Source organism: Leptonychotes weddellii, chromosome 7, assembly GCF_054177405.1.
Source record: "Leptonychotes weddellii isolate Sample4059 chromosome 7, ASM5417740v2, whole genome shotgun sequence".
Classification (NCBI taxonomy): Eukaryota; Metazoa; Chordata; class Mammalia; order Carnivora; family Phocidae; genus Leptonychotes; species Leptonychotes weddellii.
In genome coordinates, this window is record NC_138375.1 from 44436816 (window position 1) to 44457148 (window position 20333).

General features: G+C 35.0%; 1 protein-coding gene and 1 long non-coding RNA gene across 4 annotated transcripts in view; both read right to left on the reverse strand.

Annotated features, from left to right (window-relative positions):
- CLINT1 (clathrin interactor 1) overlaps positions 1-20333 on the reverse strand; it is a 58495-nt gene that overhangs the window by 37062 nt on the left and 1100 nt on the right. The window lies entirely within an intron of this gene.
- On the reverse strand, positions 715-19576 carry LOC145722597 (uncharacterized). Its single transcript, XR_014146961.1, has 2 exons — positions 9660-19576; positions 715-7511 (listed from the first exon to the last, which is right to left on the reverse strand). It is a non-coding gene; the product is annotated as an uncharacterized LOC145722597 (long non-coding RNA).

A 20333-nucleotide genomic window follows, 5' to 3' on the forward strand; every position in this document is an offset into this window, starting at 1 on the left:
GCTTAAAAACTAGCATTCCAAATCCATACAATTTCAAATCATACATTAAGTAAATACTTGGTCCCTTGCTCATGGAAGTTTACCTAACATTCCAGGAGGATTTCCAGTATTGATTCAATATCAGTTTACATAAGCCAAAACTAACCACTTAATCTAAAGTTTCTGAGATTTTAACAATTGATATGTTGTTCATCACTTAAGTGTAAAGCTGTCCTAAATGAAACTAGCAGAACTAATGTCTTATGAGCTTTTCCCCAAAAAACACCACAGAAAATCATTATTTTATGGTTTATGTAGAATTCAAGGTCAGGAAAGGTTACATAAAATGAGTAAGTCTTAAAGAGGTCAATACTTCAAATTTAGTTTCACATGGCAAACTATGTACCAGATTAGAATGTATACATAAATTGATCACTTGAAGATAAAAACTTACGGAAGCAGTGACTAAAATACCTTTTTATGTTAAAAAGTCATTAATTGTTTATAGTTCAACATAAAGTCTTTTGGGAAACACTAGAAGCCACACATAATTATTCCAACGTCTCAAAGAATTTAGGAACTGATCCAAAACAAAAAATACTTAAACCAGGATGGTAGCTGGATTTCCGCCCCTCAATGTCTGTCATTTAATTCTCTTTTCCAACAGTTACCGACCTCTTGATCACTATTAAGTGTGACTTAAACTGGCAATTTTTCAAGGAAATAGTTTAGTAATTTATGTAACAGATGTGCAAGAAAAACTACATGAATGAGATAAGCCAAGAAAAACATCCTGATGTCCACAACTGAATTATGACCTGTGGGAGGAAGAAACTATAAAACTATTTCCCTTTCCTTACAACTTCAGTGGTTAGCAATACCAAATAAAATAACCCGTTTGACAGCAACCCATTTTCAAACATTAAAATGGGCCCTGATTCCAGGAACTGTTCCAAAACACAAGGCCACCCTAAAGGAAAATACTGCACATTTATGTATTCTCATAATCTGCTTCATCTTTTATGGTTATTTTGTAGAAAAGCAAAATAATATGTACATTAACTGACCAATAATTTATTAGAAGTTAATAGGGCCTGAATTCTGTCTCGGATCCCTGGACAAATCAACCACTTTGTGTCTCAAGGTTCCTCATCTCAGAGATAGTTCCTACATACAAAAGAGATGAAATGAAATGGTAAGTGTACCTACCATTCAGCACACGTGGTTATTTTTCTGCCAGTATGTATTATTTTTAGTTTGAAGATATTCTTTAAATGGCCCCTTAAAGTAAACTATCATAAGTCTATTACTTACCCACATCTCATTCACTGTTGCAGAACTTTATAGTCATGGTAACTAGCAGCCTATCTGACCCACAATGCAGCAATGAAATGAAGATTTTAAGGACATAAGTATATAGAAAGGCAAAAACAGTTCTATTAATAAGTGGCCAAAGACCTGGAAATGAGTATGACTAAGAGATAAGACAAGTATCTATTAATACAAGCCCCAGCACAGAACTGCTTATTTTACACTCAAGAGAATTTATATTTTGAAGTTCACTCTCCTTATTAATCTTGGCATACCACCAACTGTGAGCTATGGTTTTATTTTACATAAAGCAGCAATTTCTCCTTTAGTGGTAATCTGACATCAGCTGATAAAATAAATCTCTAACTTTTTGGGGATTCACTAAACTCATTCATATCTACTACTGGAGTTGCATATCCCAAAGTAAATTATACCAAAAACAAAGACTTTTAAGCTATTATAATAAGAGAAATTATCTAGCATGAGGTTTTATGTCTACAATTCAGTAATATCAGAAACTGCAGAATTCTGAGCTTTCAAAATGCCAAAAATAAGGTTGTATAATTCGCTCCATGAGGTGGCTGGCTGAACAAAGCATTTAAGGGCCACAGTACCTGGTTTCTATATCCTGTTTCTTCTGCAAGAACACAAATCATTAAACTAGGAAATGTCTGGATGTTCATGGGTCTTGATGACTTATACAGAAGCCCTTCTACTCTCCCTGTAGCACAGGTGCTGCTGCTACCATGAGTTGGGCAGCAGATGACAGGCCTACAAAAAAGCTGCCCCAACCGTTCACTAGTCAGTCCCATTATGGTCAAGAGTTATTTTCCAGAGAGGCACTCTGGTGGCAGTAAGATTTGGGGAGGGGATGTTCTATGGCTGGCAGAAGAAAAGAAGGCTTTAAGTGGTTCAGGAAAACAGGATAAAAAGTTGCTTCCAAAATGTGGCAGCAATGGTGCTTGGAACAATATAGCAATGGAACAGGCAGAGGCTGCCATACTAGAAAATACTTTTCCTTTCACTGCCGTAGAAAAGAGAGCTCTCACAACACAAAACTTATGGAACACTAACCATATCAACTATATAAAAACAAATGTGCATGTGGACAAAACCTAGAAGAAAAAAACCCCATGAAAAACAGTGTGTGAAGGGACACATTTGTTTAAAATTTACATAGTGAAAAAATTATCATCTCTTTTAAGGAAAAGAAAAACAGCATTTGTATATAAAACCTCTCTTCACTTGCTAGGGCAGTGTCCCATGACTGAGCTGATTTAATTCTGCTGAGGATCAGTTTCCACTCCTCTGGCTCAGCAGCCTGTATGTTTTATCAGTGCCCTGTCTGCACAGATAAAAGCTTTGTGAAGACAGCTTTGGATGGAGGACCAGAAGGTAAGGGTGTCATGTTGCTGTCTTTTGGCTAGCTGCAGAACAGGGCTGGAGACTATTCCCTAAGAATGCCAGCCCCAACCCAAATCTATTTTCTAATTCCAGCTGATTTTTTTTTTTTTTATTTAAAGTCTATCTCTGTAACTTTTAAGATTTCCATCTTTATTTTCTTCTAAAATAGTACTCTAGTATCTTGTAAAACATGGTAAGGTTTGGGAGATATTATGTAAAACAAAGGCAATTTTATTACTACAGCACTTCTCAGAGACTATATTCTAAACTGCACTGAGAGTCTCCAAGAGGGGACTCTATTAAACATTTCTAAAACTTTGGGTATAACATACCTTCTCCCTGGAACATTTTCTAAGTGTCCCAAAAAACCCACTTTGGTATGCACTATTTTTAAAAACTGCCTTTTATGTTAGACTTCCAAAATTATCTATACCTTTCCTCTTACCACTCATTTTTAGTATCTGTTATTTCTTATTTTTTCTTAATGGATAGCTTTTCCTTTAACCTTTTATTTTTATGTTCTTAAATTCTTATCTGATGGCTGACTTTCAGCCTTTTATCTTGCTTTACATCTCACTTATTTTTATCATATTAAAAAAACCTCTTGACTGATCTTTACTGTTGATTTCAGTTTCTTATCTTTGTTTAAGTCTCATCAGTTTTACTTTTTGTGCCCTTTTTTACCACTGGGTTTTAAAAAACTTTTAAACTTTATTCCAATCCCCTCAAAGTTCTCCATTTTTAGCTTTAAGTGTTAATTTCTTAATACTCTTTTAATAACCCTGTATTAAACATCTTTCCTTTCTTCCTGCATGTTTGGCTTATTTTATAATATTTTATAATGCACTGTTGAACGAACACAAACAGGGCAAAGAGCTAAAGAAAAGAGAGGGACTGTCTCTTCTCACAGCCCCTTACCCTCACACTGATTGCTGCTTTTCTGGGCCCCCTGATGCAGGAGTAACATTTTTCACAAGGACTGATGAAATACATATATGAGGTACTCAAAAAGAAATTAGCTTTATCAAGTCCCATGGGGGAAAAAATTATTCTTCTTAGGATTAGAACTGCTTTTTAACAATAAAATATTAGTTTCCATGTATTTGAGAAGGAGCAACATGAAGGCAGCTTCATTATTTCTCATCCTGAAAAATGATCTGGGGGCACATCATAAAGCTGGGTAGGCTGCATGCAGTTGTTGGGATGTTTGGAGTCATCTTTGGGGGCTTTTCCCTCAATGCTTACTTCCCATGAATTTCCAAGACCTGCTCGAGCTGCATTAAAAATACAGGCAATCAGGGGGCACTATGGGGCTCAGTCGGTTAAGCATCTGCCTTCGGCTCAGGTCATGATCTTGGGGTTCTGGGATCTAGCCCTACGTCAGGCTCTCTGCTCAGCAGGGGAATCTGCTTCTCCCTCTCCCCCCACTGCTTGTGCGCATGCTGTTTCTCTCTCTCTCAAATAAATAAAATCATTAAAAAAAAAAAATACAGGCATTCATCTCTAGCCTAGACTTTGACAAGAGCCATTTCACAATCTCTCCATTTTGGGTATATTTTCTCCTTATTCATCCTTCAAACCGTGACCAGATTCAGTTTCCTAATATTTAGTGTTGGTCATGTTGGTCCACCACTAATTCACTACCACCTTCCCCCAAAATTTTCCTTTTCATGCATCAGTGGACAGTACCATCCACAGTTATGGCTTCAACATTATAATTGATTACTTCCCTCCCCTCTTCCCATCCAGCAGCAAATCCATTCCCTGGCCTTTTCTCCTATAGGTTTTAAGTATCTCTAATATGTCCATCTACTTCTCCCTACCTACACTGCCACTACCTGAGACCAAAGCCACAACCATTTCTCACCCAGATTACTGCCAACAATCTTGTAACTAATGTCTCTGCTTCTCCTCTATCTCCCCCCAGGCTAGGGCCAAAGCGAACTCTTCCTGAAATACCAATCCTATCTGAGCCCCCATTTAAAATCCTACAAAGTCTTCCTTATTACCTTCAAGATGAAGTCCAAATTCCTTAATATGACCAAAAAAGGTCCCTCGTGTGAGTTATCAGTTTACTTTCTTAGTCCCATCACTGTCATTCTTACCTCTAGGCCTTTGTACAAGCTGTTCCCTCTGTCTGAAGTCCTCTGCCTACCCATCCCTGCCCCTGGCCTCACTTCACCTCACCATCAGGTTTTAGTTTAAATGTCACTTCCTCCAAGAAATCTTCCTTTAACTCTGGGGATCTACCTGTATGCACTTTATAGCACCCTGTTCTTTATCTTGACCTAAAACTAAAATTAAGTGTACTGTAAGAGACATGTTTGTTTTCTTATCTTTCTCCCACTCTGGACTGAAAACATCCAGAGGACACAAACTGTCTTTCTCACTTAAAGATCCCCAGTGCCTGTAAAAGGCTTGGTGATAGCAGATGTTCAATAAATATTGAGTAATTGAACAAATAGCTTAAATAGCTTCTTTCCTCTGACTAAAAAAGTCCTGGTGATCAAGACCTGCTTGATCTGGCCTCAAACTACCTGTCTAGCTTTTCCTCCCATTACTTCTGTTTCATTTCCTTTATGGAATAATTATACTGTATTACCAACTGAAATTTAAACATGCCCTTTCTTACCTCAGTAACTGTTCCCTCCTGAAATCATCTTTCAGTTGAATTCGAACCTAGTTTTTAACAAAGATACAAAAATGAAGCTTACCTGATTCCTTCTAACCCATAACCTCCCCTTCCTCTGATGAAATAAACATTACATTTATAACTCTTATGAATGATAGTGCCCTGTACAATAGCTACGTATGAACTTAATCTTAATTCCCCCTTAAAACATTGTTAAATTTTTTAGAAACAAGTACAGTTGATCCTTATTTGAGGATTCTGTATTTGAGTTTGCTCACTAAAATGTTTTTGTTAACACTAAAATCAATATTCACAGCACTTTCATGGTCATTTGTGAACATGAGCAGAGCAGTGAAAAATTTGAGTCATCTGTTGTGCACATTTCCAGGTGAGGTCAAAAAGGTTATGCTCTGCCTTGTTTTAGTTCTCATACTGTAAACAAGTATCCTTTTCCCAGTCTATGCAATGACATGATTTTTCACATCTTTGTGCTTTTTGTTGGTGATTTCACTGTTTAAATGATCTTCAAGCCTGGTGCTAAGGTGCTGTCTACAGAGTTCCTAAACGTAAGAAGGCTGTAATGTGCCTTACAGAGAAAATACCTGTGTCAGGTAAGCTTTGTTTAGGCATGAGGTATAGCGTGGTTGGCCCTGAGCTCAGCGTCACTAAATCAACAATATATGTAATAAATGTGTTCATATAGAAATAGACACAAAACATGGTTATGCATTGATTGGATGATGAAAATGTGAACAGAGGCGCACAGGAGCCTAACCCGGGAACAATGGTTCAGTATTTGCTAATTCATTGTTTGTGGTGACTCTGTAGAACCTGTACACCTCAAATAACAAGAAATGACTGTACCGTATATTATGCATTTTTATTTCCTTCTCAGTATCTAACCATGAATGCCTCACATAAAATAGGTATTTAATAACTGACCAGTGAATATATAAATGGAATCCATAATCTCTTGGTAACAGAGAGGGGAATGTAAGACAAACTGAGATTCAGATATAAATAGAGGGGGCTAAAATAAATATCCCCTGACCAACAAATATACAGAGAATGACATGGGAAATATTACCTTCATGAAATTTTTTTCAAAAGGCTATTATGGTAGGGAGCGGGGGGTAAACCTGGCTGGCTCAGTCAGTAGAACATGTGACTCTTGATCTCAGATTCTTGAGTTCAAGCCCCACATTGGGCATGGAGCCTACTTAAAATAAAAGGGGAAAAAGGCTCTCCTGTTTCAATCTGAGGTCTTTTGAAGGCACGGCCAGAAAGGCTTGTTAATTTGCTATATCCCCTAAAATTAGCTTACTGACCCCTAACAAAAACTTAAAAAGTTAAGACACATGTTGGCACAAGAATTCTATGTCCACAGAAACATGTGAAGAGTTAAAACACCGAAATCTAAGGTTAAAAAATACTTCAAAAACTTTAAACCCCCTACCCGTGCTCAGTGTCAACTATGGATTAGGGAGCCATCAAAGGTTTCCCCTCTACAGATGCTGTTAATTCTTATACAAGCAGCCCTGCTTGCATGGCACCTTGTTAACCGAAACTTGTACATACGAGTACCATGCCTTCACTTTGCACAATCTGTTACCGCAGAAGAGCTGTGCAAACGACTCTGCACAGCAGTAATTCTCATGTATTCTTTCCCAAGTAGGTAAACAGAACAGACTGAGCACATTTTATTGCCCACTTCACATTTTATTCCATAAGATGGCCTTATTTATTGGTTTTTAAACACTTAACTTACCTAACTCTATGGGCCAGGCAATGTTCTAAGCCCTTTACAAACAATTCATCTAATCAACTTTATGAGGCAAGTACTACTATTATTCCCATTTTACAGATGAGGAAACTGAGGCACAAAGAGGTTAAATATCTTGCTCAAGGCCATACAATTATTAAGTGGTATGCTTAGGATTTCAACTTAGGTAGTCTGAATCCAGAGATAAAGGTTCCGGGCTTTTGCTCCTAACCACTTATGTTATAATCACAATTTTAACCACTGCCCCTTTCTACTTGTCCCCTCTCTGATCCATTATCCAACTGAGCACCAAGAATAGCTACATCAGTGGAATCATTTCACTCCCTTGCTTATTGAAATTCCTCACCAGCTTCTTATTACACTTAGAATAAATCCAAACTCCATGCAGTGGCCAAACATTCCCTGAGACTACCTTCTTCCATGTTCTTTCCATACTGTTCTCTGACTTTCTCACCAGCTCTTTCACCACTTTGCTTATTCCATAATTATCTTCTCTCTGGAAACCTCTTTCCTCTACTCTCTTTAAAAATCTTTTAAGTCTTAACATAAATACCATGTCCTCAGAAAGGCTTTCTTCTCCCATTCTATTTAAAATAGTCCCATTCATCATTCTCTACTTCAGCCCCTTTTCTTCATAACACTTAAAAATATGATTATTTTATTTACCTCTCCCCACCAAAACTTAGTTACAACTACACTTCAAGTATCTGAAAGAGTTCTAAATGATCAATAAATATTAATGAAATGAATAAACCAGGTCATCCTGTGGGTTTCTGCAATCCTTAGTACAACACTTCATTCTCTGTCATATGGGTATCTGACATGAGAAGCATACCTATAAGTTTAGCTTTATCAGAGATTATATAAGCATTAAGAATATACTTTAATTCATTCACTAAAAGACGATTATCATCATATATCCTAAAAAGCTCCATCTGAAAAATGTTCTCAGTCTAAAAGGAATGTGAATGTGTTATTTTCAAATTACTCCTTATAAATCCCAACATGACCAAAGGGATATTATCTGTGTCAAAATCAAACAGCAGTGTTGTATCTCCCTCAAATTTCTCAAACTCTTCTACTCTTAATGTGCAACTTACTTATATTTGTTTTATTTAAAATTGTGTAATTTTGCTACTTTTTAATACCCACATATGATTATTTTTTTAACTGTTGGAAAAATGCCACTCTCAACATATAGCCAATTTTTTCCCAATTTAAGTCAAAAGGATTTCATATTCCAAATGAATTATGTAGTTGGTTTGCAAATAAAGCATAAATCTACACTTAAGATATACATCCAAAGATTATCTACAGAAAATTAATCCTCAATATTTATTTCTACAAATGTCCCAGAGATATTTTACACTTGTTTGCTAAATGAAGTGCCAGCATCCAGCGTTCTAATTAGAATAGCGCTGCCATAATTGAGACTTAAATTACTCAGTAATCAGTTGCTAGCATAAACAATTCAAAAACCAAACAAGAGTTATATTATGACAGAAGTATATGAATTACAGGTAGGTGGCTGTAACAGGAAATACTACTGGAAGAATACCTTCTATGGAAGCATTTTATTGACATAATCAGGTTATCTACAATACATACACTTGTAAAGCACGTTTTGATTTTTGTTTTTTTATACTGATTTGTGGAAAGCAAATTACATTGTTGGAAGTGGGAAAAGCAAGGAGAGAAGAGCAATGCAGCATCCTTCACATAGCTTATTCTCTTAAAGTTTAAAAATACAAAAAAACCCCTGTAATTATCCAAAAGAAAACCACCACCATACTTCAAAAAAGCTCTTTGTCCCATATGCCAACTCTTTGTACTTACTGTAGGTGTTTCTACATACTAAGAAATTCTAACAACATCTTAATTATGACAAACATCTCTATCTAATCTACCCTATCATCTTTATTTTAAAAATCTGCCTCACCACTAAAAGTAACCAAAACCAGGGGTCCTTGGAGAAATGGCTGACTCCAGGGCTGAAGTAGTGAAAGTACAAGATAAGCTTAAACATCCAGAAAGTGAGAAAGTGCTCAAAAAACAAAAACAAACAATACACACATCAAAAAGACATAGGCCTGCTTTACAAGGCTCCCATTGGCCAAATCTGTGACAATTTGAGTACTGAAATAAGTAAGGGCAGTATGGATTACAATCCGTTGAATTAAATAAAAATCCACAAAGGAGGGATATAGGGAAGGAGGGGGAATAATGAAAGCTCTTTGGTACAGTAAACTGATAAATACGTACAGGGATGGAATGTGGGGGAAGGTAATAGAAGGGGAAAGAGTCACCAATTGTAATCATCATTCTAAAGACTAGTTAAAGCAAGAAGCACCAGTAGATGCTAAATCTAGGGGGGAGTTTGATGAGAAGAGATCTTAGAATAGCTCCCTCAGACTGCTTATTTCTTATTACAATGGGAAAAACAGTTAACTACATGGTGGATATTCCTAAATTAACAGCATACAGACCTTGTTTTCCTCCTGAAAAGGACATGTTATTACTTAATGTAATATCCCAGCTCAGAATACATACCTGAGGAAACATCAGCTAACCTTAAATTGAGGAATAACCTTAGCACAGAAATAAAATAACTGGCCTATAATCTTCAAAAATGCCAAAGTTATGAAAGACAAAGAAAGGTTAAGGAACACTTCCTTAAAGGAGACTAAAGAGTCATTACAATTAAATACATGATCCTGGACAGAAGCCTGCACTGGAATGAGATGACTAACACAACTGGAATATGGACTACACAGAGATAAAATTATTGTTTCAATGTTAAATTTCCTGAATCTGATACCCATATTATGGTCATGTAGGAGAATAATCTCTGTTCTTAGGAAATGTACACTGAAGTTTTGAGGCAAAGGTGGTATGTAACCTACTTTTAAACATACCAGAAAAGTATGTGAGAGTGTGTGTGTATGTAGACAAAATGGAAGAGGAAGAAAAGAAAGAATGTAAAGCAAATACGGCAAAATCTTAAAAATTGGTGAATCAGGGGGCGCCTGGGTGGCTCAGTTGGTTAAGCGACTGCCTTCAACTCAGGTCATGATCCTGGAGTCCCGGGATCGAGTCCTCATCGGGCTCCCTGCTTGGCAGGGAGTCTGCTTCTCCCTCTGACCCTCCCCCCTCTCATGTGCTCTCTCTCATTCTCTCTCTCTCAAATAAATAAATAAAATCTTAAAAAAAAAAAATTGGTGAATCAGGATAAAGGATATACAGGTGTTTCCCTTACTATTCTTAGAATTTTAATTTCAGAATAAAAAGTTATTTAAAAATTTGCCTAACTGCACAATATTGTGAATGTATTAAATGCCACTGAATTCAGCACTTTAAAATGGTTAATATTATATGATTCTTACCTCAATATATATATTGTTTTAATTTATCTCTCTAGGTAACATATATAACTTGGAACAAAGTTAAACTTCATGAAAATGGTTGGGTTTATTACCTTTTCATTTTGAGCTATCATTTTCTTGATTCTACAATTTGGAGAACAATTTATTTCAGTCCTGACCTAGGCAATGACTAGCTTTTTCAAGTGCAATCATTCTTCCATTAAAGCACTGAAGAGTTTAGATGCAGAGTGAACATTATGCTTTCAGATACAGAATGCGTAAGTTAAATGTTAAAGTTTATCAGAGTTAAAACACATAATGAAATAGGCTAACCTGATTTTTATAATTAATGTCATTTTATATTTAACTTATAGTAAAAGGAAAAATTAGTAATATAAAGTATGCATATTTTATCCTTTTGGTACACCAACCACCACATCTCCTTTTCCAAACCATGTTAGCATGTCAAGCAGTCTTAAGTACTTATACGAGTGAAAAATCCTAATGGTTAAACATTTTACTCAACTAATAAACAGGCCAAAAACACCCTCAATGAAGCTCTTTGGACTGTTCTAGTTCCAAAGTTTCCATGTAACACAGTAACCTATTACCATATTTAATGACAATAAAAGCTAGCAAAATGTTATATTTAGATACAATAGTCATAGACTATTTATGACTCTAAATAACTAGGACACCCATTCCCACTTCCTAGAAAAACTTTTCGTAAAATATTTAGCATAAAATATTTATTTGAAAGTTGTTTTGGAAATACCAGTCATTACAAATTCAACTGTATATCCTGTGGTACACATCATCAATTCAAGTACAAGTTCTTCAAGTGCAATTTCTAATAAATTTTAAAAGCCTAAGCTCCCAAGGTAATAAATTTTAAGTCTAGGCGTTCAAAGTCCTGTTTTTAAGTATGGAATATTATTCCTATTCAACAACCAAAACCACTCCTACTCTGTACTTAAAGCAGCTTTAGACAATCTTTCGCTACTGATGGCAGTTGTTTAAGGCTTCTTGCACAAGTTAGTTAGTAAATCAAATTTTTGTTTCATAAAGAAAGGACAGTGTGATGTTTTTCTTGTCAGGAGGTATCATGTTAAACTGGTTTCACAAAAAGATCAAATATCCATGGTATTAAAAAAAATAAGTATAGTGTTAATTTTATTTGCACTACAGACCCCAATTCTAGTTTGTACAGGTATGGATAAAATAGCCACTAAAATAATTTTTATAGTAAAAATTTTACTGTTAAGGGGCTTTAAAAGTTTATTTAAAAATTTCTGCCAACTTTTAAATTTCTATTAATTAGAACTAATCTAAGGAATAAAAGTCTTTGTTCATCTCTATCTTTTAATTTTGGGTTACTGCTTCTTAAAGCTGTCTCACAATGACGAAACTAAATAAACAAAACAAAAGCAATGAAGAAGAATTTATTGAGAACATGGTGATAACATTTCCATAATATATTAACTCATTTAATTCTCTTAACAGTCCTGGAAGGTAGACTTTATCCCATTTTATACAGCAAAAGTGGACAGAATCTTAATTTATCAAGTCTCCCTTCTAATTACCCCTTCCACCTCTCATTTAAAGATTTTATTTGAGAGAGAAAGGGAAAGAGAGAATCTCAAGCAGACTCCCCACTGAGCGTGGAGCTCAAAGGAGAGGCGTTCTCAGGTGCCCTACCACCCTCATTTAAAAATAAAATTGAAATCCAAAGAAATTTGCTCAGCTTGAACATACTCATGACCAGTACCTTTTTAAATATGTGGTACCCTATTTAAAATACCCTATTAAGGTAATTTTATTAAATGTATTACCCGACTCCTTCAGGAAAAAATCTAAAAGGAAGTTCTGAAATTAGTTAACCTTAGAAAAATAGTTTCATACTCTTCTAAGAGAATAATAAACTGATGAAAAATTCTGCACTGGGACATGTGAAAATTACACCTTTGTAGACACAAATGCTTGATATTGTACAGTGTGATTACAAGACTGATTCTTTTCATTTCTATCTGATTAAGTTCAGAAACATTACTAAATATCAAACACTAACCAAAGTATGTAACTAAAAATCCTATCAACAAAGCTAAAATGAGAAATTCTGCACCTACTTCAATAGTGATAAGTTTGTAAAACTACCTCTATATGAAGTTGAATATTTGATATTTTGTTTAAAGTTTTTCATTTTTCACCCTTGATTGATTAAACTTAGATTTATCCAAATATATTTCCAAATCCTAAAAACTAGACTCAACTTTTCTGACATGTAAGAAATTACTTCCAGAACCCCACCACCAAAATTTTCAGACCTCTATAATTATTTCCCCTCAAAGCTATAAAAAACCCCAAATATCTATACTTCAAGTTATTTAATTTGTACTATTTGATTGGAGTAGGAAGGACACTTCCTTTTGCAATGGAACATCTTCTCAGACAGTATTCACTGATGTCATCCTATGCTTGGAACCATTTGGGAGCAGGTTCTTATCAGTGAGTCTACATTGTTATTTGACCGGTTTCAGATTTTGTACTTCATGTTTGATATCTTATTCAGCCTCATCTTCCTTTCAGGCAAATATACTTAAAAAAAAAAAAAAAGTATCTCAGGATGTATCTCTTTCATGAAGCTTTTGCTATCTTGTTCTTTTTATTCTCTAAATTTCAACAGTATTTATACATCCTGTACCCCAAATTCAGATATCATACCATCTTGTATTATTCTCTATTTCTTTTTCATATGCTTTTCATGTATATCTGCTTGATAGATCATATGCTTCCACTGGAACCATAAGGTCTCTCTCTCATCTTATAGTACTCCACAGGGCTCTTGGCAGATATTTAATGACCACTCAGTGAAGGATCTTTATAAAGGACGGCCAAATTAATAAGGGTATCAGTAATGTATTTTCAGTTACTGCATAACATTTAAATACAACCTATGCCAAAAACATGGTACTTGGATAAGTATATAATGGACTACGGAATATATTCCTAAATGCTCAATCTAAAGAAAAATTGCGAAAAGGTGGGCATAAATCACAGATTAATACAACATAGTACTACAGACACAGCAAAGATCACAATCTAAAGATCAAAGGATTATGTGAAACTTATTAAAGCTGTGGAAGCTGGTTAGAAGACTACTAATTCTGAAGCGCATAATATAGTTCATAAATGTTAACACTTTCTAGGATTAAGTGAGCACCTTCAGTACAATAGCCAAGATTTTCTTTTGCACCTACACCTACATCTGTTTGCTTCCCTTCTGTTGAGGGGCATCCAACTTACAGACATTATTCAAAGGACTGCAAGAGTCCAGAAAGTTTTTCTTTTATGACAGGTACATACAGGGGAAAAAACTCACTGAATCTGGTTCAGAAACTTAAGAATTGTATATTTCTTTCAAAGTAATTTTTAATTAGTATAAGGTATACACTGGTAACTCACCCTTATTATAGTAAAATAAAGCATTTTTAAAAAATAATGTCTTGTAAAAGTTAGCAAAAACTGTTAAATATATGTCCTGAAAACAGACATCTAGATTTAAATATAGACTCTATTTTCTAGATGTGTTTCTTTGGGCAAGTGCCTGGACTTCTCTGTGGCCCATTTCCTCAGCAATAAATTGAAGATGATAATAATGTTGTTACAATTGTTCTTGGCATATGGCAAATGTTAAATAACTATCAGCTTTTATTAAAAATATCTGGACTTAGAAGATTTCCTCAGTAATATTTACTGGCTTATTAAATTTAATATATTCAAAAATATTTATTGAGCACCTACTCTATGTCATACACTGTTCTAAGAATTAGTAATACAGCAGTAAACAAAACAAAGTCCCTCCCTTTAAGGAGTTTAATCCCAGAGGTAGCAGAAGAATACATGTAAATAAAGGAAGTAGAGGGGAAAAGAGATGTAGGTGAATGCGTGCTATTTTATATAGGGAGGAAACAGTGGTGGAAGATGAGGTCATAGGGGGCAGTAGAGAGGCAGATCAAGTTCAGGCTGGGAGCCAGTGAGATGAGAAGTGACTGAGGAGAGCTCTGAGCCAGATCTGATTTAGTATTTTTAAAGAATCACTAGGGCTATGTGGAAAGCAGGGTATAGGGTTAAAATTTTTATTTGGCTTCACAGAAAGTGAGCCACACTTCAAAAGCCCATTCAATACCGAACTTATAAATATAAGCCAAACACATTAAACTAAGTATTATTTAACCATTGTGGTTTAATTACAAATAAAAACAGTTTTAATCATACAACCTTAAGATGAATATGAGAAAAATCAATAGAAAAAAATCTTCAGGATATTTATTTGCACTGTTCTTTAATGATTTGCTAAAAATACATGAAAACAAATAGCAAGACAAACAAGAAATTGAATTTTCAGTGCATGTATTTTTTCTATTTAAAAAATTTAAGGCTATCTAGATGAGAATTTTTTTTTAAAGATTTTTATTCATTTGAGAGAGAGAGTGCACACGCATGAGCCAGGGGAGGGTAGAGGGAGAGGGAGAAGCAGACTCCCCACTGAGCAGGGAGGCCAACGAAGCTTGATCCCAGGACCCTGAGATCATTACCTGAGCTGAAGGCAGACACATAACCGGAATAAGCCACCCAGGCGCGCCTAGGTGAGAATTTTTGAGTGAAACATTTCAAAAGCATACATACACATTTACCATGTAGTGGTGAATTTATGTGGAAGCTAAAATTATTTACATTTGAATTATGTAGAACCTATTCTCCTAAGAATTTAGAAACTAAACAAAATTCACATGTCAAAAGACATTCTAATTGGCAAACTGTACTTTCCTTAAGTACAAATCATGCCTCTTGTTGCACATTAACAAAATTACTCATATCTAATAGTTCATTAGCTAAATCTATCCATGAGTTATAAATAGCTATAAATTGGTTCAACATGGGAATACATTATGTTCTTTTACCTGTATTTAATTTTCAGGCTAAAGAGCTCTGGTAAGCCAAAAAAATTTCTTGCCAACTTAGGAGAATGGACTGAATAATTGGAAAGCCCTTTCTGCGATGTGCTTTCCTTGTATATATTGCTCATCTATTGTCAGAGATCACAAATTTGATATATTTTAGAGGTTTCTTTTTCTTGATACTGTTCGGTTTCTTTAAGAATAAACCATCAACTTCAATTTCCCTTCAAAAAATAAATCATTTTACATTTTAGGAGGAAAGTTTACATTAGCCCTATCTTTAAAACCTTGAGAAAATACAAAACAAACTGAAGAAAAACTAGCAGATGGAAATTACAATATGTCTTCCCAAAGACTCTCTTCCCCAACATGTCTTTTTAAAGAATTACTTCTGTAATATGCTTCACAATATTAAAATAAAAGCATTTATAACTTGGTGCAAACAACACACGGCACATGTAGTACAGATACTTATATGAGTTTTCCTTTATGTAGGTTAAGGTTCCCGTTCAGATGAAGAGCTTTATGAAAGAGTGCCCACTGAAAATAATGATTCATGGATTAAGATACAGTTCTTACATACTTGTAAATAATGTAGTCTGATAACAATATTTCCTTTATTCTTTTAAACACTATATTCTTTTGATTTTTTCTGTTATAAATTATTTTCTGTATTAAAGACTACATAATAACAATAGGCATTTCAAGAGTTTATTTTATGTCAGATAATACGCTAAGTGTTTCACATTAATTTAATCCTCACAAGAACCCTGTAAAATAAATATCATCTCCACTTCCTAGGTAGAAAAATGTAGAGATACTGTTCCAATGCCCAAGACCACTGCTTCTTAGTAGTGGACCCAGGATTTTAATCCAGTTTTGATCTCTAAACCAAACTGCTTCACAGATCCATTAAATATCACCTGGAGGTAAAGTAGGATTATGTGTTTTGCTAGCAAATTACTATAAAAACGGATGGACAAACACACATAAGTAGACGAAACAAGGAAAGCTTATGAAATGACACCTTAAAAAAGCATAAAAGAATAAACAGTTAAATATGTTGTCCCAGAATATTAAGTAATGTCAGCTGAGGCTAAAAGGAGTTAACTCATTGTATATAAGAGCTATTACAAATACTAAAAAAATGTACTTTTTAATAGCTAAATATATCTTAATATGAAAGATAAAACAGTAAAATTTCTTTAAGATTAAGATGTTATTTAAGCTGCCTATACTCTTTCTTTCTTCTTAAAAGAAATATTAAGTAAACATTAGAAATAAGTAAGAAAATAATACAAGAGCATAGAAAAAGTTTCAACTGTGGAGCCATACTGTAAAAGCGAGGAGTACTAGTAAGTGGTATTTAAAATTTTAAAAAAGCCAAGTACTGTTAGTGGATATATCAGTAAACAGATGAAAAACTACTTGTAAACTAACACCAGGGCACAGAAAGATGTAAGAGGCAACTAAGTGATTTTTAAAAGCATTCTGACACTAGTACTAAATAGGCTAATTTAAACTACAGAAATGCTGGCAGAAGATAAATTAAACTCTTCTTTCTTTGGAATTAAATTCTTAGTATCTTCTTATAACAACTTACTAGAAGAGAAGGAGGATAATTAATTATTTCAGCAATAACAATTATCTCTAATTGGTTCCCAAAAAGATGATATGGGAAAACTAAAAAGCTGACAATCATGTTTGCTTTCAAATTCTAAGAAGCACACGGAACAGAGATTTATTGGTAAGATAGGGAAAATAAGGGGGAAACCATCTGCAGACTAAAAGGCAAAACTGATGATAAGTTCAAATTGTAGCATATTTGTAATGTCAAGTTTCTTGAAGGCAGGTATTATACTTTTCAAATTCAGAAAATACAGTACTACGCCAAAAAAATAATAAATGTATTATCTGTTGAAATAACAGAATGAACTATTTTCTATAAAAGCCAAAAGTTCTCCCTCTGGGGTCAAGACTAGAACAGTAGTTTCTGTAGCTCTATTACATGAGCTAAACATGTAGGAGCTAAAAATGCATGTAACACCAACAAAAATTAACTTATGGGGGAAAATGCAAGCTATGCTTAAGAAAATAACCTAAAACGGACTATCTATAGCAGTTACCTTTCTATAGGAGTTAGCCAGCACTATATGAATCACTATCATAAAAAGAGTAAGGACCACTAATGAAATAGATTTACCATTAATACTACTCCCTGAGATCAAAGAGAAGGATTAGCTGGGCTTGAATAATAAGCAGCAGTTGCAATCTACTACTATCATGTCACTTTCACTACATTTCCAAAATTTGGAGGAAAAAAAGACCAGAACTGCAGCAACTTTCAATTTATACCATGTATGGGATGACAAAATATAAAAGTACCCAATTTTATTACAAGAAGACAGGTCACACAATAGTGGTCAAGCTAGTCCTAGTTGGTAAGAGTGGTGCCACTTATCCTTTCCTGCCACCGCTGTCTTTTATGCAACTTGAGCACAAGTGGGAGGAAACTGGTCCTCTAAGCTCTGGCTGGCCTATGACTTTATCTGCTTTTCCTCAGTGTTCTGCAAAACAAGCCATTTAATACTACCAGGAGGTGCAACAACTGTGGAAAATACCTCCTCACTCTCTGGGTCTTCAAATTCTCAAAAGCCAATATTTGAAATACATCATTATACTTCAGAATTGCCACCATACTTGATCTAACTGTAGCTCCAGGGAACACATTCTGAAAAAGTACGTTTTTCTTTCTGAAGTAAACCTCATTGGGCAGGGATATACGCTAAATAAAGTCCTAGTTCTCCTAAGTCATAGGTTGCACTTATTTACTGCATAAAGCATTTAAATATAACATTTATTGATTACCACTTAAAAAAAAATTCCCTTTTCAGCCGAAACTGTCTCTGGAGGACAATGACGTTCCAAAATTTACCTGCTGTTGTGAAATACTAGTTCCATTTCTTTCCCGCTGATCGAAATTCATGTCTCCAAAGAGCCAGTGAAGTTGGAAACAGTCTTTCTCTACCCCAGCCCCTCATTTTACAGATAAGTAATCTATAATCTGGACATTTATATGATTCTCTCTAAAATTAGACATCTGGCTAGCTTAAAAGGCAGTATCAGAATCTGAACCCAGGTCTCCAAAACCCCTAACTAGTGCACTTAATCCAAATTCTCTGAGGAATCCTTAATCACTTTGTCATTTCTTCAAGTTCCCTCAATACCTTATCCCCCTAATAATCAAAGTGTCCATTCTATGGATCTGTTTTTCCTCCATTATGGCATTTTAGGGTGAAGAGTCTAACTGAACACAGTGATACAGGTACTGGTTCTTATATTTTGAGGGAAGAATTTCTTCTCTCCTGCCAGTGAAAGATGAAAATTAAATCCTGAGTATTCATCAGTAAAATAACCTCACATCTTAATGTCATGTGTCAGACACCCACAAAAGCTTTAAAAAGTCCTTGGTGGCAACATTCTTACATGTTCTTGAATAACTTGGTTCAAGTCTGCATTCTAAAGTGGGTAGTAAAAAGGAAGACAGAAGTTCTTTTTCAACAACAGTTGTTCCATTATGACTTGATAACTACTTCCGTGGCAAATTTAACCTGAACACTTGAAGATTAGAAACATAGGTGACAAAGGCAAACAATATGAACTGTACAAGAGCAGGAACATTGTCTTGATTTCCATCTCCTGAAAAATGTAGACAGCCGCTGCAAATTTGTATCACAAACTTAGTCCTCTAAGATAACAAGATGTTTCTTAGTGGTTTTCTCCTGCTGTTCTCTGACTTAGAAATAGTTTTGTAGAGACTTTTAGACTTTTAAAAACTATTTAAGCTGGTATCTAAGTCTCTGTATCATATATTAACAAAAACAACCAATGATCCAGTAGGGCATGCATGACACCCATGGAAAAAAAAATAAAAAAATAAAAAACAACTAATGAACCTGGATCTGGAAAAGAACGATGATTTTATCTTCAAAAAGCACAGGCCGGGGCGCCTGGGTGGCTCAGTTGGTTAAGCGACTGCCTTCGGCTCAGGTCATGATCCTGGAGTCCCGGATCGAGTCCCGCATCGGGCTCCCTGCTCGGCGGGGAGCCTGCTTCTCCCTCTGACCCTCCCCCCTCTCATGTGCTCTCTCTCTCTCTCCTTCTCTCTGGCTCAAATAAATAAATAAAATCTTTAAAAAAAAAAAAAAAGCAAAGGCCGTATAAACAGCAAAGTAAGCCCAAAATAAATGTCTGAGGGCTTAATCATCAAATGAATAATTGATAAAGGAAAATTATTAAAGCAAATCACTTTTCAAACACGGTGCTTCTCTTTTAATGTTTATCTCACTCTGAATGCAGAACATCTGCTACAGTTATCAAAAGTATTCTGATCTAAACATATCATGTTAAGGGCTTCATATGTAAAGCCTTTAGCCCTTAATCCTTACAACACTGTAAGGTAGGTATCTATTATTATTTTCACACTGCACTAAGAAAACTAGGGCACTTAAAGATTAAGTAACTTGCCAAGGTTAAACAGCTCGAACCCAGCTCTGCAGGTTCTGAAACCTATGTTTTTTAGACACTCTACTCCTTGGTAGCACAGAAAATTTGAAAATATGGTCAAACTCTTAAGTTCTATCTGATGCATTATCCAAACCACTATAAATTGTGTGTGTGGTGTGTTTGTTTGGTTGTTTTTTTTTTTTGGTGTCAAGAAAGACTCAATAGTTTGCCATCTACACTTCCTGATTTTAGGTTGGGTTGTTGTCACAAACGTTTTTGTTCACCACATATATTGCCTAATCACTAGAACCCAAAAGGAGTAAGACTGGTTAAATTCTTAAACTTTATTTCCTGCTGGCCTAGAAGAACTTACTTAACCACTGTTACGTCTGTTAAGT